Raw genomic sequence first — 9461 nt, forward strand, 5'->3', positions numbered from 1 at the left:
AGAGCCTCCTGTCCGACTTTTCAAAATAAAACTCGTTAAAAAAACTGGTTCAAATATGAAATAAATTGTAATTTTAAGCATATAATTCTGCTTCATTTTGAGTTGCTCATTTGAAGATATTTTACACATTATTATATCATAAAGTCATAAAATACATATAAATAACATATGCTTACTTTAATTTTTAATCATTTGGATTTCATTTTACATCATTAAGATATCTCTGTTGTTATGTTGTATTTTAGGCAAGATAACATAAGATATATTTTATTTATAAAATGATTTGGAAAAAATAGCATTAAATAACTAGAAATGTATATACCTCAATAAATAAAGAAATATAATGTTGGGATTCTATTTGAATCTATTTGTCGCTAATGACAAAGAGTGACATCTTATTTACAAGGTGTTGCTACCGCAGGTAGTTCTGTATATTTGATTTGGGCCACAATAGTGTGATATGACTGAAAGCTACAATCTTTTGAGTACAAAATGCTGAGTAAAAGTTGTATAAATTTACTGGTGTGAAAACAATTGAACAAAAACAAAATGACAATAAGCAGCCAGAATGAAATAAATTAAAATACAACACAGAGCTGATGTTCTTCTTCAGAATTTCAAAAGTAAAGACACCTTCATAAGCAAAAAAATAAATACAAAATGTAAATAACTAATACCTGGTAACTAACTATTAATAGATAGTTAAAAAATATAGAACTAGTGAAGAAACCAGCTATGAAGTCAAGAAGTATTTATTGCTAATAAGCTAAGAAATAAAAACAAATTAATGTCTATAAATACACTAGCACAAGAAGATAATTAAAATTCTGTTATGAACCGCAAAATATAAACTTAGCAAAAATGCTAAGTTTATGTTAACTAACTGTAACCATGAACCTGAAGATTAGTATGATTTGATGAGACTTTGTATTTTTGTATTTTACTCACTAGAAGCCATTCAAAACACGTTTATTTAATATCAAACCAAATTACTTTCTCCACTCGTCCCCTGTTTATATGTTTATTTTGAAGGTAGACTGCATTTACTTCCGGTTTCTCCTAGGCTTCGTCACAGCTTTGGTTCAAGACCTCTCTTCTTTTTTTCTTGTGACGTTTCAGTCTCGCTCTCAGCTGCTTCCTGTTTCCTGTAAAACAGAACCTCTGTTTCTCTATGGTTTCTACTTTTATTTCAATAAAGTCACATTAAACACTTTCAGTTTTCTATCGTTGTTGTTGTCAGTGTTGTCAGCATGTCATCATCAGTCCAATCAGGACCAATCAGACCATATACAGGTCAGGTTTTTAGATAAAATAAGATAAAATTTGGAAAACATTTCAGTGGGAATATATCCATCATTTTTTTCATTTAGAACAATCTTTGTAATTTTTTATATGTAAAAGGTCAGAAATGTTTACAAACATTTTTAACTAATTGAAGTCTACGAAAACTTTTTTTTTCTTTCATCTAATTGTTTGGCATCCATTAAAGTATATTAAAAAACACATTCTAAAAGTGACAGAAAACAATGAAACTGTCAGATATTCACTAGCTAGAGAGGAATTGACAAATGTCTCTGTTCTTGGGCCTGTATTGTTCAATTTTTATATAAATGTCATCAAATACAGCAACTGTAGAGCCCTAATATCCACTAATAACAAGAAATAAAAAAGTCTACACTAATTATAAAAAGTTTCAAAATCACCATTCGTCTATAACATAATTTACCCCCTGTTTAATCTGCAAATTGCACAGGAATAATGAAAATGGGACATTTTTGTGCACTGAGATCCAAATACAGACTATTATATTTTTTCTAACCACTGGGTAAGACTTTGTGTTTACAATCATGGAAAATAATGAAACTGCCAAAAGTTTCCATGTGATCACCTGGTATCAGGGGCATTTGAGCTGTGGAGTACCCCAGGGCTGTGTTCTTGGTCCTTTACTGGGGGTGCTCAAGCACCCTTAAATTTAGTTACACCATCCCTAAAAATAACTGTAGCAATAGTATGTTGTCTTCTAATGTGATATATGCCAACTCATCTACTGCAGACAGGATAGAGTGAAAACTATCCAGTGTTGCGCATCGGCATAACTTTGTGCTGAACATTGGGGGGGGGGTGTCAAGATCTCTCACTAAATAAATAAATAAATCTGGGTAAATTCCCAGATGATTAAACATGCAACTATTTTGCTGGTAATACCTGAAATGAGTAAAGAAAATCAACAGCCTATTTATGCAAAATAATTAATAGTTTTATTGGGGGGGGGGGTTATATTGGTTCAGTCTGGAAATTACAGCCCTGGTGTTGCATAATATTGATAACAACTGACTGTAACATTTAACTTTTGGATGTCTGAGAGAGGAGGAGAGAGAGGGAGACAAAAGGAGAGAGCAAAAATAAACAGATAAGAGTGGACATGTAGGCAGCATGTAACAGCAAAAAATTCTAAAGCTTCAGCTTCTGTTTTTCCTACATTTATTGTTGATGACTCACATAACTAAAGAGTGTATTATACTGATATCAAAGTAGTTGTATACAATGTTTGTGTAAGATTATCAGTGGAATGAAGGAGTAAGGAGGATGGAGAGAAAGAGGAAGAACCAGGTGAGTAAATGATTATCGTTTTTTTTACCAAATATGTTGTCATGCATTTCATGGATGCCTGTGTGCTTTCCAGCAGCACACTTAAAATGGTCAGTGCATGTTCGAAAGAACATATTTATTGATGTGAGTAGTAGAATATGGCATAAAACGATTGTTGAAACTACACTGATGTCACAGACCACAAATCTGTTCTCCACTCTTGAACTGGGGCTACATGCTGATGCTCTGTGCTGATTCTGCATAATAAAAGGAGGGTTTGTATGAATTAAAAAACTGTAATGTAAAAGCAGCTCTCTTATCAGTTTACTTCATGTTGAGGTGTATGGAGTGGTAGTGTGATTTTCCACTTTCTTTGTTGAATTGTGCTACTTTAAGTGCTTAATGATCTGGTCAACTGCTTCTATGCGGTTAAGAGACTGAAAATACACTGTGTATGTTTCTCCTTTCTCCTCACAAGTTGTTCTTCACTTTCAAAAATTCTGATCAATTGAGCCTTTGATTGAAGATTGATAACTAAAGTTAGGTTGCTTTTAAATTTACTGCTTTTATTTATTGAAATAAGGTTTGCAAATGTGAAAAGAGCTGACTACATTTGAAAGTGGTATATTCCATTAATATTAACTGTAAGGCACTGTACGCATGACATAATGACTGGGGGCTGAGCCCCTCTAAAACTCTGAACCTACATTCACCTCTGTCCTTTACAATTCCAATTATATGTAAATAGCATCAAATCTAGAAACTAATATTAATAATACCCAACATAAATAACAATAACAAAGTTTGTAGTTGGTATATTAAAAAGTTAAATTATTAGTATGCCTCTATTAAACAATCTACTTCCTGTTTAATCTATAAATTAATGATGAAAAAGGGACATTTAGGTACCCTTAAGTCAAAATGAAGACTTTTATATGTCATCTTTTTCTAACCACAAATAACATTTTGTGTTTACAATCATAGGAAGGAATGAAATTACCAAATATTCACAACTGCACCTGAGGCGTCTATGCTGTGGCGTGCCACTGGGCTCTGTTCCTCTGCTATTCAAATTATACATGAATACCATCAAATCTGAAACTACAGACCACGAAGCTGTAACAAAAAAAGTTTCTTTTTCTGATGAGTACAGTGGCTTGCAAAAGTATTCAGGCCCCTTGAACTTTTCCACATTTTGTCACATTACAGCCACAAACATGAATCAGTTTTATTGGAATTCCACGTGAAAGACCAATACAAGGTGTGTACACGTGAGAAGTGGAAGGAAAATCATACATGATTTCAAACATTTTTTACAAATAAATAACTGTAAAGTGGGGTGTGCGTAATTATTCAGCCCCCTTTGGTCTGAGTGCAGTCAGTTGCCCATAGACATTGCCTGATGAGTGCTAATGACTAAATAGAGTGCACCTGTGTGTAATCTAATGTCAGTACAAATACAGCTGCTCTGTGACGGCCTCAGAGGTTGTCTAAGAGAATATTGGGAGCAACAACACCATGAAGTCCAAAGAACACACCAGACAGGTTTGAGAAATTTAAAGCAGGCTTAGGCTACAAAAAGATTTCCCAAGCCTTGAACATCCCACGGAGCACTGTTCAAGCGACCATTCAGAAATGGAAGGAGTATGGCACAACTTTAAACCTACCAAGTCAAGGCCGTCCACCTAAACTCACAGGCCGAACAAGGAGAGCGCTGATCAGAAATGCAGCCAAGAGGCCCATGGTGACTCTGGACGAGCTGCAGAGATCTACAGCTCAGGTGGGGGAATCTGTCCATAGGACAACTATTAGTCGTGCACTGCACAAAGTTAGCCTTTATGGAAGAGTGGCAAGAAGAAAGCCATTGTTAACAGAAAACCATAAGAAGTCCCATTTGCAGTTTGCTACAAGCCATGTGGGGGACACCGCAAACATGTGGAAGAAGGTGCTCTGGTCAGATGAGACCAAAATGGAACTTTTTGGCCAAAATGCAAAATGCTATGTGTGGCGGAAAACTAACACTGCACATCACTCTGAACACACCATCCCCACTGTCAAATATGGTGGTGGCAGCATCATGCTCTGGGGGTGCTTCTCTTCAGCAGGGACAGGGAAGCTGGTCAGAGTTGATGGGAGGATGGATGGAGCCAAATACAGGGCAATCTTGGAAGAAAACCTCTTGGAGTCTGCAAAAGACTTGAGACGGGGGCGGAGGTTCACCTTCCAGCAGGACAACGACCCTAAACATAAAGCCAGGGCAACAATGGAATGGTTTAAAACAAAACACATCCATGTGTTAGAATGGCCCAGTCAAAGTCCAGATCTAAATCCAATCGAGAATCTGTGGCAAGATCTGAAAACTGCTGTTCACAAATGCTGTCCATCTAATCCGACTGAGCTGGAGCTGTTTTGCAAAGAAGAATGGGCAAGGATTTCAGTCTGTAGATGTGCAAAGCTGGTAGAGACATACCCTAAAGACTGGCAGCTGTAATTGCAGCAAAAGGTGGTTCTACAAAGTATTGACTCAGGGGGCTGAATAATTACGCACACCCCACTTTTCAGTTATTTATTTGTAAAAAAATGTTTGGAATCATGTATGATTTTCGTTCCACTTCTCACGTGTACACCACTTTGTATTGGTCTTTCACATGGAATTCCAATAAAATTGATTCATGTTTGTGGCTGTAATGTGACAAAATGTGGAAAAGTTCAAGGGGGCCGAATACTTTTGCAAGCCACTGTATGTCTGTATAGAAAAACCTGCTGATATTTCACACTGTTTTTTGGCTGTAATCTGACAGCATAAATCAAATTTCCACAATAAACACATCAGTTTAAAACTAAAGAAATTCATTTGGACTTCCCTTTGCTTTGACCCAACAGTCACCCCACCCCCAACACCAACACATTGCTCCCCCCCGTGCTGCATCATCGTTGATGACTGAGCCGGATTACATTTGTGTGTGATGAACTCTACATATTGCACCAGAGCTTTCAGGCTACTAAACACACACACACACATTGAGGAAGTGTGTGTCAGTGAAAGGGAAGCTGTTTGGGTGGAGGGCAACTCTATTCTTGGTGACTCCTTCCTGTTTGGGTGTGGTTTCACAGTACTGTATCTGTGATTGTAGTAAACACAGTGTGTGTGTGTGTGTGTGCCTGCTCGTGTTACTCATGTTGTGTGGCAATACAGCAAATCTGACTATGCATCATAAAAAGTCGCCTTAAGGTGAATCAGCCAGGTGATGTTTTGGTCTAAGTCCTGGAATGAAATGATGGAAGCATGAGTGTGTGTGTGGGGGTGTTGAGGCGTACTTCTAACACGCTCTGACACGTTTTGCTCTTCATGCCAGTAACACACACACACACCCTAATACACCGCTTGCTCTGTAATTTCTGTTTGTTCTTTCACTGCTGACCTTTGACTTATTATTATTATTTTTATTAGGGTTACTGTCACACCTGCTCCACTCAACACCACTGAGCCAGCAGAGCATTTTCTCCCTCAGACTGATTTAACCTCACTGCGGTTCCAAATGAAACTGTATGATAAAATATTGATATGTCATCCAGTTAAGCCTGATACATAAATTTGTATTCTTCTAACTCTAAATTATGAAGAGTGTTTGTTGTGAGTTCTTGTAGTTGAGCTTTGTGTGCAAATGTCAGGAGGAAATATCCACCCAGATTTGTGAAGCTGACAACAAGAGCCTTTAGGCTCATTTTTTAATGACATTATCTGACCAATAATATGGCTGCTGTGTAGTTAATTGTACCACCAGGGTAACTCATCAAGCAGACCTTAGCTGCTCCAAAGCAGGTGATGTTCAAGATAAGAGATCAACAGGTGTAAAACACACCACCAACTGACCAATCAGATCTTTGGAAGATCCCTTGGACCTCAGTGGAAGGCTCAGGAATAGAAACTAACTTCTGATGAGCAGCAATAATAATATTAATACATGTATGAATAATTATCCTGCTTTGTTGGTCAGTCATCAAACACACAAACGTGCTGCAGAACAACTTCATGCTAGCTAATATTCTTTTTGTCTCCAAATAAGCAAAGTTAAAGAAGCAAACTGAGGTTAGATTTTTATGTTTTTATTAAACATACTGTTTTTAATTTTGTCCTTTTTTTTATTGTGAGTCTGCTGTGCTGCTTTTGTATGTATTTCCTGTCTCCTCTGTTCCTATTAAAAGGTTTCTTTTAGGAAGTTTTTTCTGACTTGGAGCTGTTTTACTCCTTGGCTCGTTGGTGTTGAGGCGGGGGTCTATCTGAGCAGAATAAATTACTAAACTTCAAAGGGTAAAAATCATCAGCATGTCAATGATCAGCCAGGCTAAAACACACACACACACACAAATACAAACTCATCAATTCAACTGCTGCTAGGAGACCAGCTGAACCAGCGTCATCCTGTGTGTTTGCCTGCTAACAAGTTTCTGCCTCATTTCAATAGCCAATCAGAGCTGAATGCGGCCCTCTGATTCTCACATTTGGATCTGTGATGACATCAGCACGCCAGGTAAACAGGTGAGACCCCACAGCCCTGCTGCTCACATGAAGCTAAACTGAACCCAGCATGGACTCCTGTTTGTAATGGTTCATTCACTCAGGTCTTGGGGATTTTTTTTTGTTTTTTGCCTGTCCTGTCCGGGAGTGTACCAATCAGAGCTGTTGTCTGAGGGCCAAAAAAATGCCCAGCGGATTTATTTTCCCAAGTGGACCCTTGCAGCTTTTGCTATAATAGTCCACTTCATTCAGTCATATTTTATTAGATTTTTATTAGGATGAGTTGGGAAGAAATGTTGCAGAGTAAGTTCAAAGAAGGAGAGGGAGAGAAAAATTGAGAAGAAGAGGGATATAGAGAGAAAAAACACTGAAAATCTGCTTAAACACCTGCTGAAAACCCTCCCAAAAACAACACAGGAGGGAAAACACAGCAACAACCAACATAAGTAGTAACAGTAAATAATAAATATTAAATGTTATTGAGGAGCATACAGGACTAATAATACATGATATGTTTAGAGGCAGCAGCAGACAAAGATAGTGTGCGTCTATGCTTACCCATTTATACACCTGTGTGTGCGAGCACCTTATTCATAAGGTTTCTCCATTTAAGTATCTAACAGTGAGTGTGGGGAGGCACAGCCCTGCCCCATGGGCCCATGGCGACAAGCTTTCTGCACCTGAGCAGCGGGCCGAGGGACCCAAGACCCAAGGGCCCCCAACCCAGGCAAAGTACCCCCTCTCTGTTGCCAGTTCCCCCACTGACCCCCATAGGTACCTCATTCCTTGAAATTCACCAAGGTCGGGGGGCCCGGGCCCACAACAGCAGCATCACCAAGTCCCACAGAGCACCGACCCCACCTAGGGGAAAAACTACACCCATCCCAACATTTAGTCAACTCTCAGAGTACATAAGACAATAGAGACCCAGGTTGAGTTCATCCTCCACCTCTGCTGGATCCTCCCAACCTGCAGAGTGGACTCCACAAGAGCAGAGACCACATGCAAAAGATAATAACAACCTCCCCTCCAGCTGAATAGGCCTCCAGTTCCACCGATGCACCGAAGGCCCCCATGCCAGGGCCAGGGCCCCGTGCATGCACCAACCCACAAACCCGGTGACATACCAACCAGGAACCAAGCGCCCCAGGCCCAACAAGAACCCCAGCCCAGAGGTGGTGCACCCCCAGAACCCTAAGTCCCCAAGCCCGGCCCCACCTAGGAGCAGCGCGGCCTTTAACCTACGTCCACTGGCACAGACACTTCTCTAGCTCTGCTGCACGCAGCTGTCAGAAAAACACCACCCAAGAGCCACCAAAGCCTCATTCAGGTCAGGAACACAGCTCTTGTGTCCAGCCCCAAAGAAACCCACCCCTAGGGAACCCCCAGATGCAGTTCATGAGGATAGTCTTCTTAGCAAAGCATTAGGCAGTGAGAGTCATGTGGACTGTATTCATCTAAGTTGCCCAATAAGCAAACTGAAGGGGAGGCTGGAATGTTACATTTCAGAAGTCTCACATATCCAGCACCAAAACCTCTGAACTGGTGGACAGAACATGGGTGTAACTGTCAGGTGTATTCCCTTGACAATGTAAGCAGTTGTTAGAAGATGTAAAACCCATCCTGAACATCTGTTGACCTGTATAGTGCACTCTTTGTAGTATTTTGTATTGTATTAATTGTAGACTGGGATTTCTAATCAATTTAAAGGTTTTTAAACATATCTGAGACCAGATGTTTTGGTCTAAGCTGACTGATAGATCCACCTCCCATTTTGCAATAGGAAGGGATATTGATCCATCTACTTTGGAGAGTGCCCTGTATATTTCAGACAGTAATTTTGGGGGTTTCAGATTAAGGAATTGTACCACACTTGGTGGTGTTTGTAATTTGACTTGCGTAGGCTTAACTTTCTTTTTTACTATAGATTAAATTTGTTGATATTCTAACTATCTATTCTTAAGCCCATATCGTATAACTAATCTGTTAAACAGAATAAAGTCTGTTCCTTCAAATATATGTTTCAACTATTTAATTCCTTTACAACTCCAATCTGGGAAGTTAGTCATATTATTGTTCTGTAGTATGTCAGGGTTGTTCCAAATGGGTCTACGTTTCCATGGGATTAATGAAGACTCAGTCATTTTTAGAAACTCCAACCATGCTGTCAGAGAAGAGCTGATGTTGATGCTTTTAAAGCATACATGTCACTTCATGTTTGTGCTAATGAATGGCAGGTCCAAAGTCTCTATATTATTGCATAGTGCCTGTTCTACGTCTAGCCAGGGCTCATCTAAAACGGTATTTTTTAACTATCCTGAGATGTTTTGTAGCCTGTTGGCTAAGTAGTGCT

This window comes from Oreochromis niloticus, linkage group LG17 (genome assembly GCF_001858045.2).
Source record: "Oreochromis niloticus isolate F11D_XX linkage group LG17, O_niloticus_UMD_NMBU, whole genome shotgun sequence".
Classification (NCBI taxonomy): Eukaryota; Metazoa; Chordata; class Actinopteri; order Cichliformes; family Cichlidae; genus Oreochromis; species Oreochromis niloticus.